This window comes from Triticum aestivum, unplaced genomic scaffold, assembly GCF_018294505.1.
Source record: "Triticum aestivum cultivar Chinese Spring unplaced genomic scaffold, IWGSC CS RefSeq v2.1 scaffold72990, whole genome shotgun sequence".
NCBI classification, from domain to species: Eukaryota; Viridiplantae; Streptophyta; class Magnoliopsida; order Poales; family Poaceae; genus Triticum; species Triticum aestivum.
The window spans coordinates 967-8,460 of record NW_025225432.1 but is presented as its reverse complement, the minus strand read 5'-3'; the positions used below and the strand labels follow the sequence as shown (position 1 = coordinate 8,460).

At 41.7% G+C, this 7,494-nt stretch overlaps 1 pseudogene; it reads right to left on the bottom strand.

The window, feature by feature from the left end:
- Positions 1–3,716: 3,716 nt before the first annotated feature.
- On the bottom strand, positions 3,717–7,180 carry LOC123172190 (cysteine-rich receptor-like protein kinase 10; annotated as a pseudogene).
- Positions 7,181–7,494: the final 314 nt, after the last annotated feature.

Below are 7,494 nucleotides of genomic sequence, written 5' to 3'. Positions count from 1 at the left end.
GAAACAATAAGGTGTAACTAGATTCAGCATGGACAAATCAACACAGGCTCCCTTCGGTATTCACAGGAAGAAAGACAACTCCTCCAGTTTGTTTGATTTGGTCCTATGACAGAATAATTTTACGGGTAATCTCAAGCAGCTGATACCGTAGCTCCATGAGCCAATCATCAAAGATCCTCCTAAAAGTTAGTTTGACATGTGTATCATCCGACTAAACGACACACTTGCTGAGGTGGAAAGTTGCATGTTGCGGTGGGAATTGGTTGCAATGTATTATGATTGGTTTTATCGAGCATAAATATTTTATTAATCATATCAAGCTAATATAATTATTCTACAGTGTAAAATATTGATCTAATATATGTAGTATGATATACATTTTCCCATGCATGGTTGTATATTGAGGTGGACCTTTCGCCGTACATGCATAGTTGCATGTTGAGGTGCCAAGTTTGCATTAAAGATGTAAGTTGGGTGGAGTATGCAATTGAAAAAGGAGAAAAAAAGGAAATAATTGATGAGGTGGCAACATGTTGTGACCTTATATGTTTAGCTGGATAATGTGGATCAACTACTTGGATATATAGGATAGCAAGAGTGTTTTTGCCGAATCCCTAGATAGTTTCTTGCTTTTTCTTCTCAGATAATAAACTCAGTGGGAAGCGGCGTTTTGGCTATCGTCTGCATCTGCACCCATGGGTGAATACTAACACCATTAAAAATAGTAAAGGAATTCAAAAAATTCCATTTTTTTGTGATGCGAGATTCTCATGTGGGTGAAGTCCGTGCCAAATTTTGTAGGGTTTGGAGATTCTAGTAGCTCTCGGCAAAAAAGATAAATTTCGAGCATCTGAGAAACTTTTGAAAACAATAATATTTGGAGCTCATTTTGACTTTTTTGCACGAGCCCCTCAAATGTCATTTAGACACAAAGTTTTGTATGCACCTAGCCTACTGAGTCCTGCATCAAAAAAGAAATTCAGATTTTTTGGAATTTTCCTGATATTTCTTTTACTTTATTGTTCACTTGGTGCAGATGAGCCTAAGCACCGAATTGAATATGTGAACTCAGTGACCTTATATATATTTGCAACTCGGCGTCAGTTACTTGGACTAGAATCCATTGCATCAATTAATGCAGACTGGGTCTTGTTATTTCAGTTGATTCACATCGGCCGGCCAGTTGTTCACAGTTAACATATTATGGTTCCAGTCTCGCCAAGTAAAGTGTTTTTCAAGTTGACCTGACTAGCTAGCCTGTTCTTGTTGTTCTTCCGCCAGATGACCAACTCAGTGCCATTATATATTTGTGATTCACTGCCAGTTACTTAGACCGGGATCTCAGCATCGATTGTTTAATCACCGTCAGTTACTATGTCTTGTTTTGCACCGGCAGTTAGCCCTACAGTCCACACGTACCTTGTATATGGTTTCAGACACACGAAATATCGATTATTTAAATGGTCTTTCTCGTCGTCATGGTTTCATCTTTGGGATACATGAATATGTCGTCATCAGTCACCCATAAATATACCAGCAACTGCGATTTTGACTTGACATCTTGACTCAAGCACCCATGCATTGTAAATAAACTTAAAAAAGATTTGTTACAAGGAGGAGCTCCCTGGTAACATTATATTAGATGATCCGTTGCACCAATTGGCGCATAGACCAATTGCAGGCCGGAAGTTAAACGAACCATTTGATGGATTTTTTTCCTCAACGGGTAGACTATGCCCGGATGTGCTCGTGTTGCATCAGTTGTTTCGAGTGGGGGTCCTTGGTTCGGATGGTTCAGGTCATGTACCATGGGGGCTGTGGTCGGCCTTTCTATCGACCCGGCTGTTGGATTGCCCGGTCATGACAATCCAACCATGGTGCATGAGTGAAATATTTCCGCATTCCACTCGGTTGTCGGCCGGTTGTTGATACACCCCATGACAAGGATAATGAATGAGGAGTAGTACATTCCTTATCACTCATTACGTAATAATAATTAGCAACACTGGTTTTTTCAGCTTCGTCCTATAATCTGCATGAATACATGACGTCTCAGGTGACTAACCCTCGATGATAATAACCATTTGTTTGTACTGATCGCACTTAGACAAAATTCCAACTTTCTTGCTGGTTATATTTAGGGCTATCTGTTGGATTCATATGTGGTCCTTACTTTGTCGGGAGGAGGAGTTAGGCACCTCCAGCCTTTGGCTGCAACCAGTGGGAGATAGTAGCTCAAGATTTATTCAACCGACCTGGTTGGCAGCCTGCTGTTAGGATTTGTGATGCATGAGGCCTCATATACTTCTACATCTTGTCGCTTTATTGCCATTTGAGCTGCCCGCTGGGGCCTTTATGTTTAAACTACATTTGTACTGGATCACATAAATGTTAAAATAAGTAATTCATGGATGTGTGCACCACTCGGTGCAGAGTCCGAGGGTATTTCCCTCTTTAAAAAAAAAGAGAGCTCTACTGAAAAGCTAAATATCTTTGATCCATATCCCGCCCCCTCCTTTGGGGAGCGCAAATCTGTCTCCAGTTGACCACACACATTCATCCATGAGCTTCCATATCCATCACCCAAAGAAATTTTCTATGCATGTTATCAGTCTTCTTAGTTGCCAGTTAGCTAGCGGCAAAAATAGTGCAACAATATGTCGCCAGTAGGTTGTGAGAATGGAGTTAACAAGCACAAATCTTCCTTGATGGTTCAACATTTTCCCTTTTCAGTGTTGACAAGGATCGGTTTTCCGCTCTGTGTTATGTATTACTTCAATTTTTTTGGTACTAATTTAGGGAGCCAGATGAGATATTACAAGAATGATTGGAGAGCTAATGCTTGTGCATGTCAACTAATGGAGAGGCAGGGGCATAACCTCCTTTCTCAAAAAATAAATTAGAATGCTTAGAAAGCTAGGATCATAATTGTGATTTGTGGTATGATGGCTAGACTGATTCTTGTGTTCTACATGCTAGTCCAAATCTAGTCTAATATATTAATTGAACTATGAACTCTTATTATGCAAATTGTGATTAGAAAAAAATCCTTGTGCCAATAGCAATAGAACGTCTTTTGGCAATAGCGTACTACTACATACCAGTCGAAATATATATCAACCCGTTTTCGAAGTAGAAGAGACTCCTAAGGCCTACGGGGCGCCACCTATATCTCATCTCATGTGCTGGTAGTGACTAGCAAAATATTATCAGTTCAACGATGCAATAGAGCAACCAGGAGACAACATCATCTCCTCTTCCTATCTATGCATAGTCATCACTCACCAGATCACGATGATCGTGCCTTCCCGACATTCATGTATCTACCAAGATGATGTGGGACAATTGCTAACACTCTTCAATCATTAACTTGATGTCTTAGAAAGACGAAAAACATTTAGCTTTGTACATGGATAATTTATTAATGTAACATCTTGTTCCTACATCATGGATCAATCTGCCATATTCCAGAGAAAGCTTGAGAGAATGATAACTCCAACTGCCACCAAAAGTATGTATTGTTATTTGAAAATTTGTGCAAGCATAACTATGGTTTTGGTTGGCTATGTCCATCGTACAAAAAGCATTCCAAGTATGGTTTAGAGAAAAAGGTATACACTATAAATTACACTTCCACGTATGGAATGCACAAAACAACATCTATGATAGCACTGAATCAACATTGACTTGGCAATAATCAGATGACACAAAAAGATCTACCTAGGAGTTGTGGCAGATATGGTTACATCATTAACACTGCATGGTAGAGTAGTTGTAGATGACTCTTCGTTGCCTACCATTAAATTGAAATACGCTGGATGCTTAGGCTCATGTAGATTCATCGTCATGCTACTTAGCATTGCAACAACATCCAACATGGTTGGACGATCCATTGCATTCTCTTGTACACACAACAGTGCAATGTTAACACACCTCATCGTTACTGTCAAATGACAATTGGGAAGCAATGAGGTTTCAACAAGTTCGATCCATCTTCCCTCTTTCCATAATTTCCAAGCCTATTTTAAGTTTTATCACATAGTTAGTACGGCACCACATAAAGAAAACAATATTTTTTAAGTTATAAGGATTTCCATAAACTGACATATCCAAGGGGATAGATGAAATCTCCACATTGATGGCTTCCAGAATTCCTTTTGCCACTAAGGATCTCGAGAGTTAAAACACCAAAGCTGAATACGTCGGATTTGATGGAAAAGATGCCCTGTGAAGCATACTCGGGAGCCATGTAGCCACTAAAATGATAAAATAATGTTATATGTGCAATTATTGTATGGTTGACCTGTAATATAAATGTTTAAAAATGGACTAACTGATACAAAACTTACTATGTACCAGCCACTCTTCTTGTAATGATTCCTTCGGCATTAGAGCTAAATATTTTTGCTAGTCCAAAGTCTGAAATTTTAGGATTCATTTCGTTGTCCAAGAGAATGTTGCTTGGTTTAAGGTCTCGATGTATGACACACAACCGAGAGTGCATATGTAGGTAAAGAAGTCCTTCTGCTATTCCTTCAATTATTTCAAGACGTTTGTTCAAATCAATTAAAGCTTTTCTATTATTATCTGCACATGAACGAAATGTTAGTATGATAGAGATAAAAAAATGTAAAAATAACAATCAAAAGTTGGAAAGCGCAATAATAAAGGAAGTGCAATTATACACATAAGGCTTCTCAAAAGAATATACTTATATTGTTAGCCATTCCTTATGCTCAGTATCTAGCTTATGAACCTAGAAGTGCAAATTAATATGTACCAAAGATGAAGAAGTCCAAGCTTTTGTTTGGCAAGTATTCATAGACCAATATTTTCTCCTCTGCTTGAGAGCAGCATCCCAAGAGCCTAACCAAATTCATGTGTTGAAGTTTGGCTATGAGCTCAACTTCATTTTTGAACTCCATCAAACCTTGTCCGGAATGTGAATCAAGTCTCTTTACTGCAATTTCAGTTCCATCGGGAAAGTGGCCCTAGGAAAAAAGTTAGATGTTAGTATTATGCCGCAATCAAGTTGCTTTATGATGCACAAGTTATTGCATACCAGTTCCACATAATGAGTAAAAGCAAATTAACCTAACTTTGGATCAATATTGTATCTTAATTATAGTTCATATACTATGACGAGGCTATCTTGGCATTCTAGTATTTTTTTTCTTTGATCCTTCAGAATGTATGATCAAAATTTGACAGACATAACGTACTTTTGCATTGGTTACAAAACGAGGGCTATAGAAGGGTGTTACAAATGCACCTTATAAACAGGGCCAAATCCACCTTTGCCAAGTTTATTTTCTTCAGAAAAGTTACTTGTGGCCTCTAATATTTGATGAAAATCGAAGATCGAAAACTCAGAGAACTCTGCTTCCATTTCCAAACATGTTCATCTCCTCCTTGCGACTCGTGGGTGTGCCGCTTTTCTCGCAATCTCACCTGACCTGAAAAATTGACAATCGGCATAATCAATCTATGTAATTATGACTTTTTGCCACCGTCGATCCATATCGTACCATGCGCGCCACCTAACGAGTTGCAACCAATAAACCCGCTTAGCTATTAACAGATTGATTTTTTTACATGCCTTGGATTTGAAAATTAGTTGAACAGATTCCTTTTTTTAAGCTCACAGGCGTGTCTTTCCTGGGATTTCACCTGAAACGACGCAAATCATGGAGAACAGCCCCTGCCATGGTAGGTCTTATGCATCAGTTTGTTAATTTTCTACCTAATAGCTACTATAGTAGGAATCCCCTACTAGCTAGTAATCCTATGTGTGCAATCAGCAGATGTGTTATGTGTGCACATCAAAATTCATCTAGTGCTATTAATTTGCAGATTCAGATAACTTTTGTTGGAGGCGTTGGTATGTTGTGGAAAGATTCAACTAGTAATTTTTGTTGGAGGCGCTGGTATGCTGGCACATCTCGTGTATGATTGATTCTAGACAGCTCATCTGAATCAGATTATACACAAGGTGGGAGTAGATCGGGTTTTTCCCCGCATCGGCTACACTGCGATCTAGATATAATATATTTCTCTGATGAGCAGCATTTCAGTAACTAGTTTACTAACCTTTTCTGTGCCTTCTTCTGAGCCGAGGATAGCAAACGATGAAGCAGAATGCGATAAGTGCTACTGGAGCAGCTACAGATATGGCAATTACCCATGGTTTGATTCCTTTTCCTTAAGAATTAAAAATCAAGAATTCTTCTAAGGGAAAATAAATAAACATCAATAAATTATGATAAGAGAAACCATGTCAACCAAATTATAACTTCAATTGTTTGAACACCCAAATTGAAGTGAATTGGTGGTCGATCACTGATCACATACTCTTTCCTGTAGTAGTGGTGGTGGTGGTCGGCACCAGAGCGATGGATGATGGAGTGACCCGCCGCATGGGTTGGCCCTGGTAGAACAGATTCACGTCGAACCTGATGTTGCAGCGCAGCACGAGGATCTGTCCACCCAGGCGCACCGCCGTGGTGGTGTTGACCATGGCGATGATCTGCTGGAGGCACGCCAGGCAGTCCCCAGTGGGCAGATCCGGCGTGCACTGAGCCAGAGAGTAGAGCGTCCGGGTAACAGTGCTAACGGAGTCCATGACCGCGGTGGCGTACCGCCTCTCTGCGGCGGCCGCGTCCTGGGCCGTCCTCGTGAGCAGGTCGTGGACGTCCGGAGTGACGGTGCCAGGGTCGCCGAAGAAGCTGTCATTTTGGAATGACTGGAACAGCGTCTCGTTCTCGGTGATGCTGGGGACGAGGAGGTCGTCGCTGGAGAAGCCGAGGACGCACGTCTGCTGTTGTTGCTGCTGCTGCTCGCCGCCGTCGTAGTAGACGGTGGCGCCCTGCTGGAACGGGCACGCCCGCTGCGCTTCCCGGAACGAGGCGGCGAGGCAGTCCCTGCAGGCCGCGGCGTTCACCGTGTCGCCACGGCAGAGCGCGAGCGCGTACACCACGTCGGAGGCTTGGCCGGCGGTCGCGGTGGCAAACAGTTGCGACGAGGAAGACGCCTTGTTGGGGAGGGTGGCGGCGACGGCGGCAAGGTTGGACTGGTAGGTGCTGTTGGCCGTGTAGTTGCCGCCGCTGCCGCAGAGCTGCCCCGTTGCCGCTGCCGACACAAGGAGGATGCTAAGGCTTAGGAAGAGCAGGACGACCGCCATGCTATGCTTGCTTATTGTGTGCTGAAGCTCGACCGCCTCGCCTTATTGCCTTTGCATGGTCGATCACTTGCAAAAAGGAAAACAAAAGTCTTCTAGGTCCCGGCCGGTCTGTACGTTGCTTTGTGCTGAAATTCTTTCAAGCGTCGTCAATTATTTCTTGAACTGAATAAAATAGCTATTATTCACAAAGTCTTCTAGGTCCCGGCCGTCCGGCTGACACAGGAGTACGTATTATAAGAGTATCATACACTATTAATATTAAAATAACGTATATTTGTTAAAGGCAAATAATTCGATCTGGGGCCGGCCGCCCA